Raw genomic sequence first — 7,366 nt, 5'->3', positions numbered from 1 at the left:
GGTTCGACGGATAGCCCCCACTAGAAGCACCCCTATATTGACCATAAGGATAGTTGTAACCCCTTCCACCTTGATGGTTAGGGTTATAACTACCTTGATTTATTGAGTTTGATTTCCAAGACCGTGATATTGACCATAGGGTTCTTGGCCTTGATAGCCTTACGCCCTATAGTTACCTCGGTTTTGACTATCATACCCACCTCCTTGGCCGAAGCCTTAGTAGGATCCATGCATTGGGGGACCTCTAGGTGCTTGCCTATTAAAGTTTTGATTCGGGGGGCCATCAAATCTAGTCCTCTCATTCATAGCATTGGCATATTCCACATCAAAATCTCCTTCATAAGAAGGGCCATAATCCACATATGAAACATTATGCGCTAAAGGACACATGTTAGGGAAATTCCCATACTTATGACAACTTTCACAAAAGGATGTATCTAATGGCATAGTGTTGTAGGAACTCACCTTGCTCTTCCCCTTAGTGAGAAGAGTAGCCGATGGTGGAGGAATTTTTGATGGTGATGGGGGTTGACTTGGAGTGCTCTCAAGATTTTCTAACCTTGAGCTAACCTTCTCGATGATGCGCGCTTGCTCAATTGCATAAATCAACCCTTTACCATCCTCACCTTTACTCTTGCAATCATAGCTCCTTGTTCCTACATGCCATGCTTGGTAGTTTTGCACGACATCCTCTATGATCTCCTCTATTTGGTCCTCCGTCTTGTTAATTATAGGACCGCCCGCCCCTGCATCAAGACTTATTTTGGAGGTAGGGCTCAATCCCAAGTAGAAAGTTTGTAGGAGGAGCCAATTAGGAATCCCATGGTGAGGGCACTCCCTTTGATATTCCTTGAACCGATCCCAAGCCTCAAATGGAGACTCATCTCTCTTTTGCTCAAATGATTGGATCTTATGACGATACTCCGCCGTCTTCCCGTGCGAATAGAAATTGCTCAAGAACGCACTTGTCACTTCATTCCAAGTTTTAAGTCAGTTTGGCTTGACCTCCTTGTCAAGCCAATCACTAGCACGCCCGAAGAGGGAGAAATGGAATTATGGTATTACAATAGTGCTCAAATTGTTTGAAGTGTTCATGCGGTGATTCGCTACTCTTTCCGCAAAATGGATGACTTTGCACCAAATTAATTAATGCGGGCTTTATTTCAAAAAAATTTGCATTGGTAGTCGGGTCTTGAATGCCACAAGTCGCCTCAAAGGCTCCCGGAATACCTAGGTTCTTAACCGGAAGAGCCATTCTCTCAATGGTTGGACTTGTTGACTCTCGTTCCGTAGCTTCACTCAAAGGTTCGAATCTATTCTAGCTCGACGAACAGGTTCGGATACACTTCAAGGTTCGCAAAGTCCTCTCTAACTCTAGGTCGAGAGGGTAGAGAGGCCTATGACGAGTTCGACCCCTATCTTGCATACGAAACGCAAACAAACCGTGAGCAATGCAAAGGAAAAACTAAAGCAAGAATGAAATATTTTTGGATTTTCTTATGGTTAAACTAGACTCAACTTAACTCAAAAACAACAACCGTTCCCCGGCAAAGGCGCCATTTTGATAAAGGCATTTTCCGTCGTTGAATGAAACACACCTTATCAAAAAAAAATAAAACTCCTAACTAACCGGCTATATTGACTATAGCGGCAAGCATAGGGATCGTCCCAAGGAAACAGAGCGAAGTGAGTTTGGTAGTCAAGCTAGTTTAGGACGAAGATTGATTTGATTATCAACTACACAACTAAGCTATCAACGAATTATGCAATAAAGGAAAGCGTTAAGGAATTAGGGATAGACCAAGGGTAGTTAGGAGAAGGACGAACACTAACACACATATATTGATGAAATGACTTGACAAATAGGGGAAAAGCAACAAATGACGCGCTCGCCACCTCTCGGATAGAACGCCCTTAGCTCTCTAATCTAGGAAAAGCTCTCGCACAATCCTAAGACTAAACAACTAGCAATTGAAACCAACTCTTCACATGCAACATAGAGATTCACATTGTCTTGCCAAATCAAAATGAAACACTCCAATCTAGCTTAGTTGGACTAGCATCTGCAACTACTAATTCACAAATCATGGAATTCCTAGCATCAAATCAGAATTTAATCATATCAATAATCATGAATCATCCTTCACTTTTCCCCAATTTCAATCCCTAGTTTTCTCCCCTATCCCTAACTAGAAACTACTCACTACTCATAGTTTTAACTAAGGAAATTGAAGATTGAAAGCAAGTAGACATTGAATTTGAAGATTGAATTAAGAGAATCAATATCTAAGAATTCAATTGAGAATCAACAAAAGAAAATAAGAATCAACCAACAATATCATCAAAGCAATTGAAAACTCAAGAACTCAAGAAGAATTGTAAAGCATTAAAGATTGAATTGAAATTGCAATAAGAATTCAAGAGTTGAAAGAGATTTACAAGTTGAAGTTTCCCCAAATTAAAGTTTCTCTCTCCTACCAAGCTTGAAGAACTAGGAACTATCCTCTCTAATTTGCTGAAAAATCTAATTATGAATTAATGTTTTTAAAATAAAATCTACAAATCTATTTATATGTTGCCTAGAATTAGAAAATTTAAACTGAAAAGTTCCAGCCCGCGCAGTCGTGCGATCGCGAAGACCCAGGTGAGATCGCACCGGTGCGAGCAGGCTACTATTTTGTGCGAACAGGCTCAGCGAAGAATTCTCTTATTCGTACCGTGCAAACACACAAAAATTCCCTGCGAGCGCACGACCCTGAGATAGAAAAATTCCACAAAATCTTCATAGGCTCGCACGAGAATCCTGTGTGTGGACACAAAAATTCCGTGCGAGCGGACTATAATGGCGTGCGAGCGCACGCAAAACTGGAAAGTTCCTGCATCGATTTTGCGATTTTGTGCGAACACATAGATCTGGAACTCGGTCACACAATCTGCTTGACTTCAATACCAACTTTTCTGACCCGCGCGAACACACAAAATTTCCGTGTGATCGCACGGGCCTGCTTCGAGCTATTTTCCACTTCTATCTTTCTCCAATAATTCCCTTAAAATTTCAATGATGGAATAAGGACATATAAACGAAACAAAAGCTATCTAAAACTACCAAAAATCATAATAAAATACTACAAAAACCTAAGCTTAGAGCGACATAAATGCCGCTCATCAGTCTGTGATTGACTTTAGAAACTGTGTTAAAATTTGTGGCCTAGAAGATGTGAAGTCATGTGGCCATTTCTATACATGGAACAACAAACAAGACGGAATTTCTAGGGTGTTCTCCAAAATTGATAGGGTCATGGCCAATGATCTTTGGATGCAGATGTTCCCCAGTGCTGAAGCTGGTTTCTTGTCTTAAGGGCTTTTTTACCATTGTCCTATGGTCCTCTCTTTGTACCCCTGTAGTAACATTTCAAAGAAGCCTTTTAGGTATTTTGACATGTGGAAGTATGTTGATGGCTACACAGAGCTAGTTCAAAATACCTGGAGTAAAACTGATATTGGTACATTGATGTATCAAATTGTGGTGAAATTGAAAATGATGAAGGGTGCTTTCAAGCAGCTGAATAAGGATGGTTTTAGTGATATTCATGCTGCAGATTTGAAAGCTGTGCATGACCTGGCTCGATGTCAGAAGGATTTGCACTTGAATCTACATGATAATGTTATTGCTGACAGGGGAGCTACAACTGCCAAACAGTACAGAATTGTGCATTCTATTTATCATCTTTCTTGAGACAAAAGGCTAAAGTGGTATGGGCTAAAAGTGGAGATGAGAATAATGCTATATTCCATAAAAGAATTCGAGCTAGAGTACTGCATAATTCTGTGTATGCTATCCATGATATGGATGGGAATTGGGTGTGTGATGAGCAGTTAGTGGCCAATGCTTTTCTGCAATATTACCAGAAGCTCTTGGGTTCAACTACAGCTCATAGAAGTTGTATTATGCCTGAGATAGTGGCTGCTGGTCCTGTTCTAAATTCAGTATAGAGTCAACAGTTGATTACCCAGTTCACTGGTGATGAGGTTAAGGCTGCTATATTCTCTATTGAAGGTGACAAAGCACCTGGGCCTGATGGTTTTGGGAGCCATTTCTTTAAGGATAATTGGCATGTAGTAGGTGGACATGTTACTAAAGCTGTACTGGATTTCTTCAGGATCGGTAAGATTTTGAAGGAGATAATCTCTACTACAATTACTTTGATACCAAAGACAAAATGCCCTTCTAGTGTTGTTGAGTTCAGACCCATATCCTGCTGTAATGTAATTTATAAATGCATCACCAAGATGTTGTGTGACAGGATGAAAGTGGTGTTACCGGGTTTGATTGCTGAAAATCAAGGGGCTTTTGTCCATGGTAGATTCATCATGCATAACATCATGATATGTCAAGAGATTGTGAGACAGTATGGAAGGAAGAATGCAGCCCCTAGTTGTTTTCTTAAGTTAGATATGCAGAAGGCATATGACACAATTGAGTGGGTATTCTTGGAAGAGATGCTAATTGCTTTGGGTTTTCCTGATCAATTTATTAAATGGGTTATAGTCTGTGTCACTACCCCTAAATTTTCCCTTATAATCAATGGCAGTGTACATGGTTTTTTACTTCAAAAAGGGGGTTTAAGGCAAGGGGATCCACTCTCACCTCTGTCGTTTGTGGTTTGTATGGAGTATTTGTCTAGAATTTTACTGAAGTTGGGCCAGGAGAAGGGGTTCAGGTACCACCCTAGATGCAGATCTACAAAACTTACACACCTGTGTTTTGCAGATGATTTGATTATTTGCTACAAAGGTGAGTCAAAGTCTATTCTCATGCTCCTTCAGAGCTTAAAAATCTTCTCTGACACATCTGGTTTGAAAGATAATATTCAGAAATTAGCCATTTATGTTATTAGCATGAAACAAGAAGAGTTTAAAAAAGTGGTGGAGATCTCTGGTTTCACTGCAGGTACCTTTCCTTTCAGATACCTAGGAGTACCAATTTACTTTAAAAGGATAACCAATGATGACTGTGAATGTCTAGTTGACAAAATGCTGGCTAGGATTAAAATTTGGAGCTTTAGGAACTAATCTTTTACTGGTAGAATCACTCGCATTAACTCTGTGTTGATAAGTGTGCATACCTATTGGGCTCAAGTTTTTGTGTTGCCAAAGCATACTCTCAAAACTGTGGAAGCTATCTGTATAGATTTCCTGTGGCAAGGTACTTATTTCAGTTCTAAACCTGGATATGTAGCTTGGAAGAAAGTGTGTTCAGCAAAGAAAGAAAGAGAGCTAGGAATTAGAAATGTTCAGGTGTGGAACATTGCAGCTCTGGGGAAGTATGTGTGGGCAGTAGCCAGAAAACAAGACATTATGTGGGTTAGATGGGTCAATGCCATATATGTGAAGGGTGAGAACTGGTGGGGATATCAGCCAACGGCTGATAGTGGGTGGTATTGGTGGAAAATATGTGCAGTTAAGGAGAAATTGAAAGAGTATTATGATGAAAGAAGCTTTGCTCAGTTGCCTAAGTATTCTGCGTAGCAAGTGTACCAGAAAATGGAGATACATCATCAGAAGCTTCCATGGTGCCATGCTGTTTGGAATAGATCGGTTATTCCTAAGAATAGTATTTTCTGTTGGCTCATGGTTCATGGCAGGTTGCAGGCAAGGACCAGGCTACACAAAATAGGAATTTGTGACACATCAGTGTGTCTAATTTGTGACAATAATGAGGAAACACACCCTCGCCTCTTTTTCGAATGCTGCTACAAGAAGTCCTGTCTAATGGTGTTCAAGAGTTGGCTTGGAATCCCAGGCCACATTGTTCATTACATGGGATTGATTAGGTTGATTTAGTGGAAAAGCAAGGGGAGTAAATTCCAGAAGAATGTGATGTATACTGCTGTGAATGCTGTAGTGTATGCCATATGGAAAGTCGGAAATGAAGCTTTATGGAATAACAAAGTGCCCACAGTGCTTCACACAATTCAGTTTGTGAAACAAAGTGTTATAAATATAATACAATGTATAGGTATACCTAAGATTAGTGATAATGTACAGCAATGGTGGTAGGAGAGAATACTTGTGTAATGTGTCTTGTATAGCTGGTTGTTGCCATGTTTTGTTTTTGCCTAGTGTCTGTTGGTTACGGTCCTTCCTGCAAGGTTCTTAACTTGGAAGCTTAGGCCGGTTGTTTGTTTGGTGTTCTTTTTGCTAATGAAATGCATAATTGACTTATCAAAAAAAAAATAACATGTTACAACTACCTAATATATTACAACAACCTAATATTGGGTACCTAATTGCCTCCAATGTTTGAACTTACTCTTATATGCTGCCAACCATCCTTCCACACAATAATCAGCTAATCTATACCATATATTTAGCATGGGGCGTAGCGGAAAACAAGGTGCTAATTCTATAAGAATAAAGTGATTTCTGCCTACATATGCAAGCACAATCTCCATCGTTGGACCATTACTTCAGGTACGAGTGTTCCATGGAAGGACAATACAAAATGGGATTATTCCGACTAAATCACTTATCCCCAACAACACGAAAACTCCATTGGAAAATTGTGCGATCGTAAACAAGTCTTGTGTTATTACCATCCACTTTTCTGGTCCACATCGACCACCATGCCAAGACATATGTTGTATCTCATAATCTATTTGATCTTCGCCGTATAGATATATGTATTTATCTCGGAAAAAAGTCAATTCTCCTCTAAGCATGGATCTAATCTCTCGATGCCGAGCCTCATCACCATAGGAAAAGTGAGCAATACATCGAAACCCGCAGTTACCGTCCCCATCAACATCAACAAATCCAAAAAGAAATGGATATATGAGGTCCTGTATCTGCTCCTTATAGTGCCCCGCCAATTGATCAACACTCATAAAAGTACCTAAACCTTAAAACAAAAAATTTAAAATAACATAAAATAATGTATTAAAAATGAAATTAATTAGTGGATGTAGAAATAAATACCCAACGAAAATGATGAGCAAGATGAGTAAATGCCCGTGGGCCGCGTTTCTGAATGAACACGACCACGACCACCACCCCGACCCCTACTACCACTTCTACCCACATGTTGTACGTGACTCATATTTCGTGTAGTGGAGTTTCTGTCATTAGGTGGTCTCCCTCTCCTACTCATATTAGGGTCTGGTTCCACATGGCCAGCTTGCTCACGGTGTAACTCATCGTGAATCAAGCTCGAAATGCCTCTAATGACGGCAACATCAGAATTTAATATCTCATCGACTAGGACTCAAAAGTGATTTGCATCCTGTGCGATCTCCTTGAAGAACTGGGGAATGTTTGCCTCTTCTCCAATCCACAAGGTCTTCCAAAATGGATCAATCAAATCAAT

The 7,366-nt window shown here is 40.1% G+C and overlaps 1 non-coding gene across 1 annotated transcript; it reads left to right on the top strand.

The window, feature by feature from the left end:
- Positions 1–817: 817 nt before the first annotated feature.
- On the top strand, positions 818–920 carry LOC130460305 (small nucleolar RNA R71). The gene has a single exon (XR_008920216.1). It is a non-coding gene; the product is annotated as a small nucleolar RNA R71 (small nucleolar RNA).
- Positions 921–7,366: the final 6,446 nt, after the last annotated feature.

This window comes from Spinacia oleracea, chromosome 4, assembly GCF_020520425.1.
Source record: "Spinacia oleracea cultivar Varoflay chromosome 4, BTI_SOV_V1, whole genome shotgun sequence".
Taxonomy (NCBI): Eukaryota; Viridiplantae; Streptophyta; class Magnoliopsida; order Caryophyllales; family Amaranthaceae; genus Spinacia; species Spinacia oleracea.
This window is presented reverse-complemented; position numbering and strand designations above follow the sequence as displayed.